This window comes from Rhinolophus sinicus, linkage group LG03, assembly GCF_036562045.2.
Source record: "Rhinolophus sinicus isolate RSC01 linkage group LG03, ASM3656204v1, whole genome shotgun sequence".
In the NCBI taxonomy this organism is placed as follows: domain Eukaryota; kingdom Metazoa; phylum Chordata; class Mammalia; order Chiroptera; family Rhinolophidae; genus Rhinolophus; species Rhinolophus sinicus.
The window spans coordinates 33,685,941-33,705,542 of NC_133753.1; the positions used below are offsets into that span (position 1 = coordinate 33,685,941).

Here is a 19,602-nt window from a genome sequence, read left to right on the forward strand (position 1 = left end):
GCATGTTTGAGCTGCGGAAGGTCACACTAAAGAAGAGGGAAAAGATGATAAGCTCCCCGAGCAAAAGGGGTTTGGAGTTTTATAGGAGGGAGCAAAGGAGGCTGTTCCCCCTTCAATGCTTCAGGGGGTTTTCCGTTGACAAAGTGTCTCAGGGCATGACCAAGCCTTCCAGCTCTGCACACTGGCCCCAGGTCGCTGTCCAGACCATCCAGGCCCGCCCAGGCCCACTGATCACAGACCCCTAGAAGATTAAGCAAGACAGGATCAAGGCAAGATGGCTTTTAAGATGAGGTTTCTGCTTCTGGCCTAAATATGGCTTAACACCAATCAGATTTACTTTCTTATGTGGGATTAAAAGCAGAATTCCTTAAGTCCCAACACAGGGGCCCTACCATTTTCCAGGGCAGGGGTCATATTTTCACACTTGGAGCTCAAATTACCCAGTTTTCTTCTGTTCACCCCCACCCTACCCTGCGCCTTTATTCTTATCCTTAGCCCCAGGGTGACTGGTTTGGCCTTCTACATCCCATTGGCCTTTGCCTAGCCTGTAGGTAAGATGCAAGGTTGATTGTACTTCCAATCCACCACGCTGTTTTCATTCACTTACTCATTGATTCAATGAGTGTTTATTAAGTGATTGCTATGTGTCAGGTGTTGTGTTAGTCATTGGAAGATACAGAAGGGAAGATTCACATGTTTCCTGATCTCAGAGAGCTTCAGATTTGTCCAGTGGGTCCCCCAACTTGCCCATGCATCAGAATTATCTGTAAAGTCTTAAAAAATATAGCTGACTGAACATCACTTGGGCTGACTAAATTGGAATCTTTGGGGGGTAAGTTCCAGGGAGCCTTATTATTAAAACTTTCCCCCAGGTAATTCTGTTGAGCAGTCAGAACCAGTGACCCTTAGAGGAATGCCGCACTGGAATTTCTCTGGTGGCTGTAATTCTGCCTGGTTGATGGGGAGAACAAACCCAGAGTCTGGATCCTGACCATGAGACAATCAGAAATCACCAGAGAGGAAGACAGGGACAAGTTCAGTCCAACTGAGCTGTTTGCCTGGGACCTGCTCGTGTGTCTTCCGAGAAGGAAGAGGGGCAGGCAGCAAAGCTGGATGAATGGAAGGGTGGAGTAGGAGATGTTAGGATGGTGGGGTCTGCTGTGCCTACCTGGACGGGATGGTGTCTCTTTCTAGACCTAGATTATAGTAATTGTCCAGTTAGAAAGCACTCCAGCTCTCTCACATGTGACACAAACACTCCCATCTCAGCATCACATTGGTTGTTATGGTTAAGAGCTGGGGGTGATTGCACTGGCCAGTTTCAAGTGGTGGCTGTGATGAGTAACTAATAAAAAATAATCATCAAGCACATTATACACAAAACCATAAATCTCCACCAATTAAGTCTGAGTACTGGAGTGAACTGGAATAGAGGAGGTTGGTTAGCTCACTGTCCGTCACCTGCTTTTGGCCACCCTCCGGGTGATATGTTCTGATTATGCCTTGAATCTCACACCCCAGAGGATGGGTCTTCATGGGGTTTGAGAGGATTACATTTCCAGTACCAGCAATTTTCTGTCTCTTGTCCTGAAAAATCTAATTGTTAAGTATTTATTATATTTGTTGAGATCCAACTATGGGCCTCAAACATGAATATATATGCAATCCCCTGGGAAGGCAGGACACAATTTTATGTAAAAGTAGGTAAATATAAGACAGACATTTTCAGATCATGCCAGAACTGGTTTTGTTGTTGTTTGAGGTTCTGTATCCTGACCACTTATACACATAGCATATATTTGAGTGCAACATATTCTGATATACGGACACATCCTCAAGAAGCTTAAAATCCAATAGGAAAGACAGGACATATCTGTTACTGGGAACAACGATTTTCCTCAGTTCTTGTCTTCTTGAGAGAAAGAATTCAGTCAAGAGACTAGAATGAAACAAGCAGCAGACAGCAAAGTTTATTTGTAAAGCAACTACACTCTGAGCATGGAGCGGGCTGACCTGAAGGTGGGTAGCAGCCCAGCGTCTCTGGGACCCCAGCCTTTTATCCTGTAGATTGGGCTATCCTCATCATTTCCTTTCTCGTTTTTTTTTTTTTTTTGTTTTGTTTTTCCCCTCTCTGCATTTCTCCTTCATCCTGGTGTGTTTGTCTTTGTTCTGGCTACTTGCTTCAGTGGGTTTACAACAGAATGTTGATGACACCACTGGGTTACCTGTGGGGGCTCTTAGTTCCTCCTTCTCCTGCTCATGTCTACCTTCCTACCTACTCTATCATTTCCCCCTCAAGAGTTTGAGACCCTGAAATCTTTCAGGAGAGGGGCAGTGTTCTCTCTTCTGTATCTCCTTCCTGCTGAAAAGGGGCGGAGCACTCATCAAGGTCTTATCCTCTGGCTCTCTATCAGGACGGAGGAGGTGTGTTCCTCATATATATGGCAAGGTGGAGGCGAAACCTGTGAGCCATAGCACCAAGAGGAAACTGGTACATCTCTAGGGTCTCTAGGTCCAAGGGGACTGGTTGAATTCCCTGAAGAACCATCGTCTTGACATGGAACTGTTGTAATCTAGAGGAAACAAATTTGACAAGAAGATTAAAAAGACAGGGCCCAAAGATTAACAGTAAAACTAAAACTATCAGCAGTCCTATTAGGGACAATAACCAGGAAAAACTAGGAAACCGTCCCATAAACGTATCTTGGAAATTTTTATTTCCTTTGTTATACCTATGTAACCATTTAGCTTGATCATGCAGTTTTTTGATGTTGGTTTTTACGATTCTAGAGCTGTTGATGTAAGTACAACAGGTTTTATTAATAATAGCACATATACCCTCCCCACTCCCCCCACCCCCCTTTTTGGCTAAGCAGTTGTCAAAGACTGCATTTGCTAATGAATTGAGAGAGGTTTGTAAGGCCCCTAAGAAATCTGCAGTATCCCCAATGGCCTCTTCTACCGTGTAGTTATCTCTCTAAGACTGATTTCATGATAAGTAAATCCTCCCCAAGGGGCCAAAGCTGAGATGGCGACAATTGCCCCTTCAACGATTAGGCCAAAAGCTCATTTTATTTTTAGGAGTGTCTGTGTTATGTTAAGAATGATAATGCCTCTTGGGACTCTGGTTCCTAGAGTGCAGTCCCCCTTTTGTTGGGAATTATCTAAGTGAGAGTAGGTTCATACCTCAAGGGTCTCCCTAGGCCCTTTAAGAAAATTGTTAGGGGGTCCTGCAAAGCCAGTGAAGTCCCAATGGTGCGGGTAAGGAGGTTTGACTCATTCGATTAAATTGATGTGGGAATGTTACCGATGGAGCTTGGCAATTGCATAAAGGCCCAGGAGAAGACTGGAGATGTGGATCTTTTGTTGCTGGAGGCCCTTTAAAGGAGAGTAATATTCCTTGAAGACAGTAGCCTAATTTCCAGGAGATGCAACCAGTTCCGTTTGACGCAAGAGCATGGGTTAAATTCATACATGAATGGGTAGTATTGGGGACACAAATGGATTTAAAATTGGGCTGTGTTATAATGTTAGACCAATTCAGTGGTTAAATATAAATCCTTCTAGGGGGAAAGTTACCCCTGACTCAAGTTAGCTAAAACTTTATAGGGATTTATATTACTACTGTGGGCATCATTGTAACAGGGTGTGCATCTTACATTAACTTTACATTTTAAAGAGATGGTAGTTAAACATGTGAGTAGTTGGGCTGGTTATATGAAAGCAAAGAGGGTGGAGTGAGGCCCACTATAGTTTAAAACTGATTTTTGGCCTTGTAATGTTTAAAATGGCATTTAGGGTCTGCTTTATTGTGTCATTACTTATGAGATATGGGATATGTTCTTAAATTAGTTTGAGCATTTTTTTTCTTTTTTGATTTTCTGGTCTTAAATGACAAATCCAGCAATGAGATATGTTTTCACCCTAGGTAATAATCCAAGAAGAATTGACAATAAAGTTATTTTCCCATGGTAAACTTAGGCAGTCTATTAATATAAAGTTCTCATGATGAGGGGGGATAAACTACCAGGAAAAGCCCTCGACATGGCTAATTTATCTGTTTATCTCCTTCCAGAATAGAAGCTTGAGGTCTTCTAGAGGCTCGCAGGAGTATTGGGGTCCAGTTGGCAAGTCCCCTTCTTCGTTGCTTTTCCAGGATTTTATCCGGGAGCGATATATCCAGCTAGGGATTCCTGGCACCTTAAAAGCTGTAGTTGTGGAAAAGGGTACAGTAAAAGGGCCCTTTCAAGTGGGGCTTAATTGGGATGTGGGGCTGCCATCCTTCCAAGATCTAATGAGTATTTTGCTGCCAGGTGGGTACTGAGTTGGTGATGGTGAGTTCTGTTTGGTAGGCAAAGACAGAGCCTTTTGCTCATAGGCCCCGAGGGCCTCCAGGAACTGTCGTGGGGAGATGACATATTGAAGGAGGTGTGTAGCCTCTGTATCTAAGAGTATGTCAGATGAGAGGAAGGCCCTCCCATCTAAAGTCTCATAGGGGCTTAACTGTAGAGAAGCCTGGGGCTTATTTGAACCCATAGTACAGCTACCTGCAGGAGGTTGAGTCAAGGTTGAGAGGTTTCTTGATAGAGCTTTTTCTTCACAGGGAGGATTGGAGTGTTACAGGAAGATGAACATGGTTTTAATAGACCATACTTGAGAAACTTATTAATAAGGGGCCAGGGGCCAGCCTTTGTTTCAGGTTTCAGTGGCTATTGTCACTGAGAGGGGTCATGGATGGGATCCTTAAGTTGAATTTTAACTGGGACAGCATTTCTGGCTCGTCCCAGGACTTTTGTTGTTCAGATTTCTGGGTTCGCTGAATCTAGCTATTCAGGTTCCAGCAAGATAAGGGTCTCTCCTTCAGAAAGTAATGCAAGTATATTAGGGAAAGGGCTTCCAAATGTTAGATGTGCTCCTAGCTTCTGGAGAACGTCCCTGACCAGGATGAGGCTTGGGCAGTTTGGCATAACCAGGAAGGAATGTAAGAATAGTTTCCCCTCATGAATAACATAGGGGTGGGGTAAACCTCTGGTCATGGGCTATCCTTCAACCCTAACTATTTGACAGGTTTTAGGAGAGAGAGTACAGCGGAAAGAATTGAGCGCGGAATAGGCAGCTCCCATATTAAGAAACTTATGGTCCTACCAGCCATGTCCGAGGTCGTCTTGGGCTCCATCCCCTTGATGATGATGCTAATTTTGGGAGCCGGAGAGAGTATTGGGCTTCCTTAGTTCAAAGCCAGGATGGGTTGGGGGGGTTTCACTGGGAGGGGGCCTTTGGCTCTACAGGCAGTCTTTTCCCCTATGGCCGAACTCATTGCATTTGGGGCACGGTGTACATAGCTTCTTCTCCTGGCATTTGCACTTCCAGTGTCTGGACTTTCCGCAGTTGTGGCATCTTCCCAGGATTTTATTCCCTGGGTGACATGGAGTTGGCTGTTGGACTTGTAAAGCAGCCAATAATTGAGCCTGTCTCTTAATTCTTTGCTTTTACTTCTCCCATTTTTCTCCCCCAGCCTCTTCTTCTTTCTAAGAGGGGAATCCCGAGGGATGAAGTTCTGGTAAAAGGCAGAGTGGGAGGCAGAGGAGGAGGGTATCCCCTCTCCTTCCCCCATCTCTGAGATACCTCCTGAGGCAGAGCGTCCTCCATCTCAGACCATGGGATGGGCCTGTTTCTGTCCCCTTGAAGCTATGGAATTACATGCACATTACCACGTGCTTCTATTCCTTTCGCTCCCCCAAGCTACTGAATTATATATACCTTGCCACATGTTTAATGGGGAATGAAAGCCCTCTGTCCTTTCCTTCCCCTTTCTTAGACTATGGCCTTATGTATATGTTTCTGCCTACCTGCCAGGGAGGGGGCCTCTAGTCCTTCCCAGGTTGGGAGCCCTATGTCCCTCGCCCCTGTCTTATTCTTCTAGAGAATGCCTTTCTCTGACTATGCCGTTGCAGCCATTTTTCAAAGCTGTTGTTATTTTGGACCCTAGGACAGATTTTGTCTCCTTGCTAGTCGGTACCCTTCCCACCTCTGATTATCTGTCCAAATCTTGGAAAGGATACTATCAATTATAACCCTCATAGCCCACCCTTGCAGGGACAATTGGAACTGTCTATTCTGGTCCCTAAGAAGAAAGTAAAAAGACTTCTTCTTGCCATTAACATCTGTCTTTGTCCAATGCCAAGACTAGATGTGGCCTCAAGACTCAGTAGCAGACCGGGCTTCTGGAAAGAAGCAGGATAAGCAATGTCACAGAAGGCAAAATCCAAGCCCAAGTGGGCTGAGATGTGTCTGCCAACACTGATCAATGGGAAGGGGGCTCCAAACAGTGGGGGCTGCACAGACACAGGAAGAAGAATGGCTGGCCGGGCAAAAGAAATTAGCTAGGTGGATACACATATCTGAGCTCTCTAGTCCCCAGAGGCTCTGAAGGAGTTCATGGAAATAAAGAGCACTGTCTTGTGAGAACAAAAGCAGAAAAGTTGATCCTGGAGGGCTGGGAATGAGTTTAAGGGAGGCTAAATGAGCACAAAGGTCCTCGAAGCCATTCTGGTCCACCATTTTTAAGCCATCTAGGCATATCAGGAGAATGTAGGGCAGTGCAAGAAAGGAGATAGATCAGCAGCAGACAGGCAAGAAGCCTAAAAAGGCATCCAACGTGGAGCTAGTAGAAAGAACCAACTCCTGGGAGGCCCTACTATTCTTGTTGTGGGTGGGGGTTAGCCACTAGAGGGGTGGGGGATTGTGTTGCCACGCAGCAGCCTAACCGTCTGTCTCCTCGTATCTGCCCCTAAAGAAAGGAGAGTCTGTGAGACGGATCCTTTTAGGGACTTTGCTTGACCTTTGTGCTTGCACCTTATGTCTCCCTGTTTGGCCCCAGAAAGATGGGTGGTCGGCCAATGACGGGTACGACTCCCCATGGGAGGGGGGGCAACCCAAGCCAGGCGGAGCCGTGTGGGGACCAACAGGGGAACCCATGGGGTTGATAGAGGTGGGCACAGCCCCCCACCTTCCCGGGGCTAAGGAGAGCCTCTGCCTCTGTGGCTGCTTTCCTTCCCACAACCTGCAGGGGTAGTGACTCAATGATGTGCTCTCCATCTATTCATATGCGTAAAGGTTTTATCCCTTGGTGAAGTACATATCCTGGGCAAAGGTGATTGGCTTAAATCAGTTTCCTATTGTAATGTATGGGATTCACAGATCTTGAGATTGACAAGCTTTACTTCTTTTACTTCCTCACCTAACTAATAAAAGCCATGCGTTGGCCGATTCTGGGCTCAGTCCTTGAGGCTGCAGTCCCTTGGCCCCATTTGCACTCTATTCTCATCTACTGTCTTTCCTTACCTTGTGCTGCCCTCCTTGCTTCCCACAACTCTTGTCGTGCTGGACGCGACAGGATTGTATGATTGTGAGACTGTGTACTTCATTGCACGGAAGTTTTATTGTAGTTGGCAGGGCACCTATTACCAATCTTCCCCAATCTGTGACCAACGCATCCTATCATGGGAGACTTCAAACGATGGGAGCTTTATGGCTTTTAAGTGCCCATCTCATGCCCGCAATGCAGCTAGGGTCTCCCCAGAGCAGCTTAGTCATGAAAACGGAAGAAGGTAAAGGGAGTGAACAAAGGGAGCTGTCTCAGAAAATCAGAGAAAGAGAAAAATAGAGAGCTGAGCCCCAATGAACTATATTACAGGATTGCTGGGGGGAAGAGACTTGGATGCTTGAGGACCATGTCCCTGCAGGGTGTATAGATCTTTGTCTTGCGCCTGGCAGGACCTAAATCAGCATCCTGGACAGTGACAAGGTTATCCTCTCACAGAAGACTTATTTTTAAGGTGGTGAATGCCCTAAAGGCTTTTAAGTGTCTGTTCCGCACCCACTTAGATGTGCGGCTGGTAGTGGTTCAGCTATTAGAAGAAGTTAGAAAATAGGAAAAGTAAGATAAGTTATCTTGAATCCAGACAATCCAAGTCACGGCACCAGAAGATGTTACTAGGAATAACAATTTTTCTTGATTCTTGTCTTCTTGAGAGAAAGAATTCAGTCAAGAGACTAGAGTGAAGCAAGCAGTAGATAGCAAAGTTTGTTTGTAATGCAAGTACACTCGAGCATGGAACAGACTAACCTGAGGGTGGGTAGTAGCGCAGCATGTCTGTTATCCTGGTCTTATATCCTATAGATTGGGCTATCTTCCTCCTCCCCTTTTCTTGTTTTTCCTCCCCACCCCACCTTGTTCTGCGTGTCTCCTTCATCCTGGTGTTTGTGTTAGCCCAAGTCTTTGTTCTGGCTACTCGCTTCAGTGGGTTTACAATAGAATGTTGATGATGCTGCTGGGTTACCTGTGGGAGTCTCTTAGTTTCTCCTCCTCCTGCTCATGTCTACCTTCCTACCTACGATATCATATCCATATAAAATATAATAGAAAATAGTATAGGCTGGAAAAAGTGCGTGATTCAGTATCAGCTTTACCATAATAAAGTTCGTATGGAAACATTCAATTTTTTTTTCATACCCTGGACATCTTTCGGGAAAGACTGGTAACTTTGGGATTCATCTTATTGGAATTAGTGGTCAGGGGGCTATAGGCTCTTCTATCAACATTATCAAATGCTGTGGGCTAGCCCAGTTGCTGGCTCTCACTTCCTTCTTCATGCCTGTGCATCACCTCCATTGCAGTTGGAGAAAGTCACTGCATCACTGTGCAGAGGCAGGTGCCCTGACTCTTGCCTGAAAGCTGGGGGAGTTGGCTCAGAAGAGACAGGTGAGAGAAGAGGGCACTTAGTGTCTCCCTGGGAGAGGGTAAGCAGTCTGGCTCCTGGTGGAAAACTTACGTGTGATTGTGTGATTTTTCAGGCCTGACCAGAGGCAATTACAAAGGCTTTGCCTGGCTGGCCTAGGGTGTGTGTGTGGGGGGTGGGGTGGCGGGGAAGCTGCCCTCCCCACACGTGGAGGGAGCTACCAGTCAAGGACTCAGGCCTCAGGCTGGTCATGTTTTTTGCATATTTACATTCCTAGCCCAGGGCACCTTCATTCCTAAGTCTCTCTCTATCAGAGCCCTTGGGACCACGTCCTCTGAAGGTGCTTGTCTCTGCTGGGCCTCCTTATGGGGGGAGGGGAGGAGGAGGAGGAGGAAACTGTGAAGACTTTTTCCCAATTCTGACCCAGTACCCAGTACTTTTCCACTCCTGGCCCTTCCCCCTCTCCCATCTCAGATCCACAAAACTGCCTGTCCCCGCATCCCAATCTCCTTCAACAGTGAGATGAACCCCCACATCTATGCTGATATGCAGTTGGTATGGAGCTGGTATGCAGTTCCATGGGGGAAAACGGAACAGAGGGTTGGGCACCTTCTCTGGGTTTAGACTCTGGCTTATACCATCTCTGTGAGTGATTAAAGGCTTCTTGCTTTAATTGGCCACCCCAACACCAGACAGCGTAGCCCATTTTCTCTCTCCCAGCTGAACTGACAGAAGAGACTCCTCAGTTCCCTACCTGCTGGGAGCACACACTCAAAGCATGGATGCGATGGCTTCTCCCACATGTGTTTCTATTCCATTTCTAGATTCGGTTTCTCGCTCTCTCACACACATAAACGTTCAGTGACTGAGAACGAGAAGAAACCCAGGGTTGCCACAGGAGCTGGGCAGGGAGTCAGCAGGAAAAAGAATAATAATGAAGCAGGCCAGATCCAGACTTCCAGACTGAGAACTATCCCACTTCTTCCTGTCCAGACTACAGAGGAGGAACAAAAGAGTCCGAGAGGTGAGAAGTGAGTGACTTAGCCAGGGTCACCCAACTAGAACCCAGGTCCCAATTATTTCCAGGTTGCCTCCTTGGTCTTCTGTCTACTTCTTGCTACAGGTCCTGTGCAGGGCTGTGTCCCTGGGTGCCCAGGCCTGCATGAAGCCCTCTGTCAGTATCTCGGGGAACCTGCAGGCTAATGGGAAAAGAAAAGACTAGACATGGTTCTCAAACTGGAGTGTGTTTAGAATCACCCGTAGGGCTAGTTAAAACACAGACTTCCTGAGTCCCAGAGTTTCGGAATCAGTAGGTCTGCGATGGGGGCTGAGAATTTGCATTTCTAACAAGTTTCCAGGTAGGGTTGGTAAAAACCCTTGGACTAGACTATAAATGACCAAAACGCAAAGAAGAAAAAAATGGAAACTGAGTAAAGGAAGGTAGAAAGAAGGAATGGAGTAGGGCTGACATTGTATATTAGGGCAAGAAATGAACTTCGGTTGCTTGCCCTAGGGAGGTTTTCTTCTTCCTCATCCACCCTGACCTGACGTTCATCTAGATGTATTCACCATATCCTTTAAATCCCCGGCCTCCACGCTGAGGGGCTCTGGCCACAGTTGAGGCCAAAACCTCCAATTAGATTCCTTAGAGCTGGCATTAAAAGAGCCCAGAGCTGGCTTTCTTTCCAACACCCCTCGTCTCCGTTTGCCTGTTCTGATCTTTGCAGGCTGCACAGCCTCCTGTGTCCCATTTGTCCTGAGGGCTCACATCCCAAAGGCCATGGGGAGAGAGTCTTGGAGGGTGGTCGTGGCCAACTCGCCCACCACCTTCTGGCACTCACACAATTCCTGGAAGACCTAGGTGGCTGACACTCGGTGAGAGGTAGGTCTGTGAGCATATTACAATAGGGTGGGTGGAGGGATTAAAATCTCCTCATCTCACATTGACTCAGCTTGTCTTTCAAGTTTTGAGTCATCAGTGAATGTGGACTTGCTTTCAGTCATTGGGTCTGAATGTGGGTCACTGAGGTTTAAACTGGTGCTTGATCATAACATCAGAAAGGTGAGCCAAATACATACAGGAAAAAAAGAAATCGCTCTCAAGTTGGTGTGAAAACCCAGGAGTGACCCTCTTCTCCAAACCTGCACACATTTTGATGAGCTCCACTTGGCTGTGAGAAAACCAAGGCACAAATGTTATGTCCAGTGGCCCAAAGCTGTTCCAGTGACAACAGTAACCTCGGGAGGAGAGCAGAGATTAGCCGATGCAAAGGCAAAGGGCAGGAACCCTCACTACACATCCACCGATAGTAGAAGCACGTGAGGGCTAGGGCAGGGTGAGAACAGCTGGAACTGGGGCCCCGCCAGCTGCCTGGCGACTCCCAGAGGACCGACCGACAAACTTCTGAGAGTGTCTCAGACTCTGGCTGACTCTGCTGGTAAAAGACTGACATTTCATTGAGACAGATATAAAACATGCCACGCAGAATGTAGAGATGTTTACCTACTTCTGTGGTGTGAACTCCAGAAAAGAGAATTAGAAACAGTGAATGGATTTTCTGTATCGAAAGCCTGAAAAGTATTTCCAAAAGACCTAAGTCGAGTCCTAGGCCCAGAGGTCTCTCATCTCACCTCTTTTCCTCCAGCCCTGGGGATGGGGCGCTGCCATGGGACCCCCATTTCAGTCCCTTTCAGAAGAGCCCGTGTGTGCCTGGTGAGTGTTTCTCCTTGTGGAGAGGAGGTGGGTGAGGTCCTGGACATGCTTCCTGAAGCCACAAGAGAAAGGTGATTCACCAACAGCTGCTTCCTGGAATTGCAGTGCTGGGCTGACAAATGAATGGCACTTTTCCAAGGTGATCGGAGCTGTTATAACATTCTTGTTCTATCCCCATCAGACCTTCCTGTAAGTCAAACCAGAAAGTTATCCAAACCACCCCTTCCTGAGCAGTCAAGCACATGAGAGTCTAGATACAATGTTTCCAACGTGTCTTAATATCCCTCCTGAGTCTGGGGTCCAGTCACCCGATGGCCTCTGGACTTCCTCAGCTGGGTCATGCAGTTGCTTGGCTGGCCTTGGAGTCATGTGGGAGACAATATGTGGCTCCAAGTCATCCAGGAAGTGCAGGCCTGGCCTGATTCCCCTAATAGGACTGTCAGCTGAGAAAAGAGCAGAGCCTTGAGCTTGCTTTGTCTTGCGTTTCACAAAGACCCTTTCTCTGGTCCTTCCCAGCTCTCCTGCTGGTCTGAACAGAGAGCTACCGTGTCTGTACAGAATCAGTCTTGGCTGTTTCTCAGAAAGAAGGCACTGGCTTGGAAGTGGCCCTGCCTGACCCTGGTGTCTGCTTCTCTTTCTCACATAAAGGAGACATGAAGGAGCACCCAAGTGTCTCTGCTGCGTTTGAAGTGTAGTGGCTTTTATTTGGGATGGAAACTCTGATGGGTGTAGCTGGGGTATGTTCAGAGCATGGCGAGGAGAAATTCTGGACTTGTCATGTTCGGCCTGAGACAGATTGTGGTGGGAAACAAAAATCAAAACTCTTTGGGTCCACTTTTCTTATCCCTTCCCCAACAAACAGAAAACTAATGAGAATGGAGGTGTGTGGGAAATAAAACAGATGGAGCTGAGAACGAGGGCCCCACTCAGCACAGTGACTGAATCCCACACCTTCTCAAGGATTCGAGGATGAACTGGAATGTGACTTCTCTCTCCTTCCTCCTTCTTGACTGATGTCTTAAGGAGCCTTTGGGTGAGGAAATGCTGATGTAAACATAATTCCTCAGTTGTGCTAAATATAATTTGTATTGAGAGGTAAGAGTTTATAGTTATCCTTTTTCATCCTCATCACAGTCTTAGGAATTTGTATTATTGTTATCACTGCTATTTAATCAAAGAAGACAGCAGGGTCTGGGAGGGTTTAACAACTGGCCTAAGGTGATGCTTCAAGTTTCAAATCCATGTTTCCAGACTAAAAGGCCAGATTCTTCAGAGTCCATTATGGACTCTCAGCAGATAGTATTGACAGCTCCACTCCCTTACCCCCTTCTGGAATCCGGCTCTGAGTCTCAGAAAGTAAGTCCCTAGAATCACAGTTGGGGCCTGTCAAATGACAAAACTAAAACAAATTAGTAATGAGCTTTGTGTCTTTTATTTAAGGGAAAACTAAACATGGATTGGGGGAGTACAGTGTCTCACAGCAGGGGAGCTCTCTTTCCCAGGGGTTTTGGGCAAGAGTGAGTGTTATAGAGTATTAGAAGAGGCAACTGGGAAACAAGGCATAATTGGCTGGCAGGTCCTATTTGCTAGGGTAAGGCAAGTTAGCTAAAGCTGGGTTGGAGGATTGTGATTGGTGTTAGGTTTCCTTGACAGGTGTTCCTTGTTAAGTTCAGGCTGACAGGTTTAGATTTTTAAGGTGGGCTGGGCCAATGGCCTCCATTTTGTGGGTCCCAATATATGAATTAACTTTATCAGGGCCCTAACATTCTGAGAAGATACAGACCAAACAGAAGTGTGCCTTGTGGCTCTGTCTCAATGTTGGTCTGCAATAAGCACATAGTGGTTGTGATATTGTGATTTTTATAATAAGAACTATATTTGTTACTGGCACAAAACTCCTCAAACCCTTGGAATTTCCTGTGATGAGAGTAATAAAGTTGTCTTGTTATGTTAATGATGTTACTTGTGGAAAACACCTAAGGATGTGGGTTGGTTACAAGTGGAACCAACCACTTGATTAGAAGGCTGGAAATTCTAGTCCCACCCCAATGTCCAGGGAAGAGAGAGGAGCTGGAGATCAAGTTCCATCACCAATGGCCTATGTGATGAAGCCGCCATAAAAACTCAAAAGGACAGTTTCAGAGACGTTCCAGGTTAATGAACACATGGAGAGAAGTGTGGTCTGAGAAGCATGGAAGATCCATGCCCTTTTCCCATACCTTGCTCTATGCATCTTTTCCATCTGGCAGTTCCTGAGTTATAACCTTTCATAATAAACCAGTAACCTAGAAAGAAAAATGTTTCGTTGAGTCCTGTGATACACTCTAGCAAATTAATTGAACCAGAAGAGGTCATGGGAAACACCAATCTACAGTTGTTTGGTCAGAAGCCATAGGTGATGATCTGGATTTGCAATTAGCATGGGGTGAGGAGTCTTGTAGGACTTAACCTATGGAATCTGATATTATCTCCAGGTAGGTACTGTCAGAATTGAATTGAATTGTAGGAAACTGAGCTGCAGTCAGATAATTGGTTGGTATGGGGAAAACTCCCCCATATCAGAATTGATGAACTGAATCTTAGTGGTCCTTACAGGGCCCCCTTCACTGCTACAACACTGGAGTAAAATGAAGAAGGAAGCGTGTCTTATCTTCTCAGGATAAGTTACACAAGCTTGTTCTTTTAAACAATATTGTTGTGCGGGAGACCCTGTTCGCTGCGCCATGTGTCGTGCAGGAGACCCTGCTCGCTGCGCCATTTGTCGTGCAGGGAGGCCTGCGGGGTCTCTGCTCCCGCTCCCCACACAAGAATGCAGGACATGGTGAGGTCAAAAAGGAACACCCACGGAGCCATAAGTAGGGGAGTCATACCACTATATTCTCGCTGGTGGCACTATACTCTCACTGGAGGCTGGATCCACACTGTCCGCAACCAGCCATCCTAACTGCAGTCCGCACTTGCCAGCCCAGCCACCATCTTCTTGCTAGCCCCCATTTTTCTGCTAGCGTAGCCACAGCAGTTATATTAGTGGCCAATGGCTCACTGGTTACAGCTGATGGCCAACTAGCCACAGCTGATGGCCATGCAATCACAGTTGATGGCCATTTACTACCTGAGCCAGCACCTTTCTATGTGAGGCTGAGAGCCTGGAAACTTTCTGGGGCTCTGTCCCCACAAATATTTATTTATAATTTGAGATGTTTATGTTAATTAAGATGTATATATTGATCATTTTGCTGTTTTTGAGATATAATTGACGTAGCATTAGTTTTAGATGTACAACATAATGAATTGATATATGTATATATTGTGAAATGATTACTAGAATAAGTTTAATTAACATCCCTCACAACAGATAGTTACCAATTTTTTGTGATTAGAGTTTTTAAGTTTCCTTCTCTTAGAAGCTTTTAAATATACAATTCAGTATTGTTAACTATATTCACTATGTTGTACATTACATCCCCAGCACTTATCTTAAAACTGGAAGTTTGTACCTTTTGACTGCCTTCATTCATTTCACCACCATCTCCTCCTTACCAATAACAACCATTAGTCTGTTTTCTGTGTCTGTGAGTTCATTTTGTTAGATTCCACATATGAGATCACACAGTATTTGTCTCTCTCTGATTTATTTCACTTAGCATAATGCCCTCAAGGTCCATCCGTGATGTTGCAAGTGGCAGGATTTTCATTTTTATGGCTGAGTAGTATCCCATTATGTGTGCATATATAGGAGGTGTGATCAAACAATATGATGTTTAAATTAAAATTTTTTATTATAGTAAAAGACACATTGCCATTAATTCCCCTCAAAATACTCCCTTCAAAATACTCACTTCAAACACCCTTATCCCATCGTTCGTACTACTTTCTGAAGCAGTTCTGGAAGTACTCTTTTGTGAGTGTCTTTAGTTGTGCTGTTGTGGCTGCCTCAATGTCTTGCCTGAATCGATTCAAACGTTTACCTTTCATGGTCATTTTGACTTTGAGTAAGAGCCAGAAGTTGCACGGTGCCAGATCTGGTGAATAAAGTGGAGGATCACAATTGTAATGTTTTTATTTGACAGAAATTGCTGTACCAGAAGCAATAGATGACACGGAGCCTTTCCGTTGTGATCATAGAATATGGTGAATGCTGCTGCCGAGTGCCATCCAACAGAAAGGCAGGAATCTTTAATACTGGAAGCAGTTCGTCGAAACTTAGTAACAGTATGTGATAAGTTTCCAGTTGTTCAGTGCAGTCAGTTGGGTGTGAGCTGCGGTTGACAGGTTTGTTTTAAAGTATGTCATAAATCATCCTCCATCATGACAATGTCACACATTGCTCCATGTTACACATTGCTTCTGGTAGGGGATTAATAGCAGTGTGCCTTTTACTGTAAGAAAGATTCACTTCAGCTTTAAGGACACACGCAGATTGAAAGTGAAGGGACAGAAAAACATATTCATGCAACATATATAATATTCAAACAAGCTTTTTGTCCCTTTCTCTTCTGGGATTGCTAAAATGTGAATATTGCTCTGCTTGGTGTTGTCTCATAAGTCCCTTAAGCTCTCTCCACTTTTTCATTTTTATCTTTTTGTTCCACTGATTGGATGAATTACAGTGCCCTGTCTTTGAATTTACAGATGCCTTATTCTTTTTGTGTAGTCTGCTGTTGAATCCTTTTATTGAAATTTTCAGTTTAGTTATTGTATTTTTCAGCTCTGTGATTTTTCTTTTGTACTTTCTATATTTTCTCTTTTTATTGATTTCTCACTTTGTTTATGTATTGTTCTTCTGACCTCAGAGAGCAACTTTATGACCATTATTTTGAACTCTTTAATCAGGTAAATCACTTATCTTTGTTTTATTAAGGTCTTTTTCTGGGGTTTTAGCTTGTTTCATTTGGAACATATCCCCCACCCCCCCAATCCCTTTTTCCCCATTTTCCTTGACTCTGTGTCAGTTTTTATGCATTAGATGAAATGGCCACTTCTTCAAGTCTTGAAGGAGTAGCCCCATGTAAGAGATAAATCTTATTGTTCAACCTTGCCCTAGCTCTTAGTTGTCTCTCAAAACTTTGCTATTGTCCAAGCAGCCATATTTGTGCTTTGTGCTTAGTGGTTCCCTGTAGTTGAGAGTGTGCCAAGACTTGTCAGCTTCCCAAAGCAAAAGATCTCAGTCAACACTTCGGTATTGGCTGATTGAAAGCTGGGCCTTCAGGCAGAAACTTTAAAAATATGCCAATATACATCTCTCAGGGGAAGATTGGAAGCTGGGCATTTCTGTCTGTTCCCCCTGCACTGAGCCCTGGAGTGATAGCTAGTTAAGAACTGTTTCTTTGTTTGCTACCATCTTGCTGAATCTGTGTATACAAGCCCCACGGACCACCAGATTCTCAGGGATGTGTCCTCTTTAGAGGCAGCCAGAAAAGCTGGGGCACCAGATGTGTTTGTACAAGCTCCTTTCTCTGGCAACCTGGGGTGGGGCAGAAGGAGAACACAAAGATGGCACCCACTGGCCTCCCCAGTCTCTGGAGAGGTTTGCAGCCAGCCCCTAAATATATGTTAAATTAGAAGCAAGCCCGTAAATATATATTAAATTACAAGGTCACAACTTTTAAGATCTGCAGATAGGCCTATTTCATGGAAAGACTGGACATTTCAGTGTGCTGTCTGTGTGCTGTGCTTTGGGGGGGATAGCTGGTTAAGAATTGTTTCTCTGTTACAGTCCTGTAGGACCTGTGAATGTAAGTCCTGCTGGCCACCAGAGCCAGAAGATCAGGGGGTGTGCCCCTTTGGCAGCAGCAGCAAAAGCCAGGGTGTCAGACATGCGAACAAGCTCCTTTCCAAGATCTGGGGCAAGGCAGAGGGAAAATGCAAAGATGGTGCCCACCAGCCTTTGCTGTCTCTGAAGAGGATTGCAGTCTGTTCCTAGATGTGTGTTAAATTAGAAGCCTGCTCCTCAGGCCATAGCTTTTAAAATCTGCTGATAGCCTTCTTTCATGAAAAGGCTGGGAATTTATTTTTGCCTCTGCTATGGGCCCTGGGGGGATAGTTACATTGAGTCTGCAGGAGCCTGTTAAGAACTCTTTTAGTTTTCTATAGCAATTTGGGTCTTGTGGACAGGAGCCCCCTTGGTTTTCAGAGCTAGATGTTTTGGGGGTCTGGGTCTCAGGTGGAAGTCTTAAAAGTTGGGGCACCAGATGTGGAATCCAAACCCTTAGCTCCTCAGGGAGAAGCTCAGAGTTGAATTTCCTCCAGGCTGTGTATCCCTGTGCTAGGGGTGGGGTTTATGACAAGCTTGTATCTCAGCCTCTGCTGCCTGGTTCAATGTGGGCTTTTTTTTGTTCATCCAAAGAGTCACTCAAGTTGTTTCTGGATTTCTTTCAGAGGAAATTGTTTCGTATGTAGCTGTTGATTTGGTGTGTCCATATGAGTAGGGGAGTTCAGGAGCTTCTTTTGTTGCCATCGTGAATGGAACTGCAAAAGCTTTCTTAACCTTCTTCCTCCCTGTCATGCGGGGCGGCCTGTGGGGTCTGTGCTTCCGCTCCCCACGTAAGAACGAAGGATATGGTGAGGCCAAGAAGGAACACCCACGGAGCCATAAGTAGGGGAGTCATATCACTATATTCTCGCTGGTGGCATCTGTCTCTCTGCAATCTGCTCTTGCTAGCTCAGCCACCATCTTCTTGCTAGCCCCCATTTTCTGCTAGCGTAGCCACAGCAGTTATATTAGTGGCCAATGGCTCACTGGTTACAGCTGACGGCCAACTAGCCACAGCTGATGGCCATCCAATCACAGTTGATGGCCATTTATTACCTGAGCCAGCACCTTTCTATGTGAGGCCGAGAGCCTGGAAACTACTTTCTTGGGCTCTGCCCCCACACTCCCACTCCTTATTATTTTTTTTAAAATCTTAATCCAAGACTTTACTTCTATTTTTAAACTGTTCCATGTCTCATCTCTAAGAACAACCATTTCTTAATGCATCTATTTTTCCCCACTGAGCTCTTTGCCCCATGGAAATCAACTAGCTGGGATGGAGAATGGGGCCAACACTGCTGGTTGCCTGAAAAACAGCCATCCTTGCTCTTCTCTCCCCTCCTACAGTCTTAGAACCCTGATTTTATTCTCCATTCTTGTCCTTCAGGGAAGAATGAGTCCCCCCTTTAACCCCCAGGCCTAAGTCAAAATAAGTCTAAGACTTACACCCTAAGCCATTGGTTCTATATTCTAACCGAACATTGAAACTATCGCAGGAGCTTTAAAAATCCCACCAACCCCACAGGAGGCTCCAGGGTACCCTCAGGAGCTGTAGTTGGCTTTCATTTCCCTTGTCAAGTGATTGTTTTTAGGTAAGCTCATGTTATGCTAAACTGGCCAATGGGTTATGAAGATATGAGGCTGGGAAGCTTCTGGGAAGGTTTTCCACTATCATGCGGGGCGGCCTGCGGGGTCTCTGTTCCCACTCCCCACAAGAGAACGCAGGATATGGTGAGGCCAAAAAGGAACACCCACGGAGCCATAAGTAGGGGAGTCATATCACTATATTCTCGCTGGTGGCTGGGTTGGAGAAACAGGAAGCAGGAGCCACACTGTTCGCAACCCTCACTGCACTGCTTGCAGGCTCAGCTACCATCTTCTTGCTAGCCCCCATTCTTTTGCTAGCATAGCCATGGCAGTTATATTAGAGCCCAATGGCTCACTGGTTACAGCTGACGGCCAACTAGCCACAGCTGATGGCCATCCAATCACAGTTGATGGTCATTTACTACCCGAGTGAGCACCTTTCTACGTGAGGGCGAAAGCCTGGAAACTGCACTCCTGGCTCTGTCCCCACACCACATTAAAAAAAAAAGTCATGATTCAGGGATGTTCTTTTTCTGTCTCTGGAAGTTGTTTTCTTCATCTGACTCCATGTGAAGGAGCTTTGTTTAGTAATTGATCTGTGGACACAATCTCATTTAATCCTCATACTACCCTCTGAGATATTTAATGTCGTGGTGTGGAATTAACCCCTGGTCATTCACAAAAGATGAAAGCATTCACAGACTCTACAAAGGAAGTTTTTTATTAAAGTTAGGGCAGAGAGACAATGCCCATGGCAGTGTCCAAACATGATAGCTGCCTCCAGTAGGAAGGAGAGAAACACTGATGGG

At 45.6% G+C, this 19,602-nt stretch overlaps 1 long non-coding RNA gene across 1 annotated transcript; it reads right to left on the reverse strand.

Annotated features, from left to right (window-relative positions):
• Positions 1-1,991: 1,991 nt before the first annotated feature.
• Positions 1,992-13,739, reverse strand: LOC141570547 (uncharacterized). Its single transcript, XR_012494665.1, has 3 exons — positions 13,674-13,739; positions 5,146-11,641; positions 1,992-2,573 (listed from the first exon to the last, which is right to left on the reverse strand). It is a non-coding gene; the product is annotated as an uncharacterized LOC141570547 (long non-coding RNA).
• Positions 13,740-19,602: the final 5,863 nt, after the last annotated feature.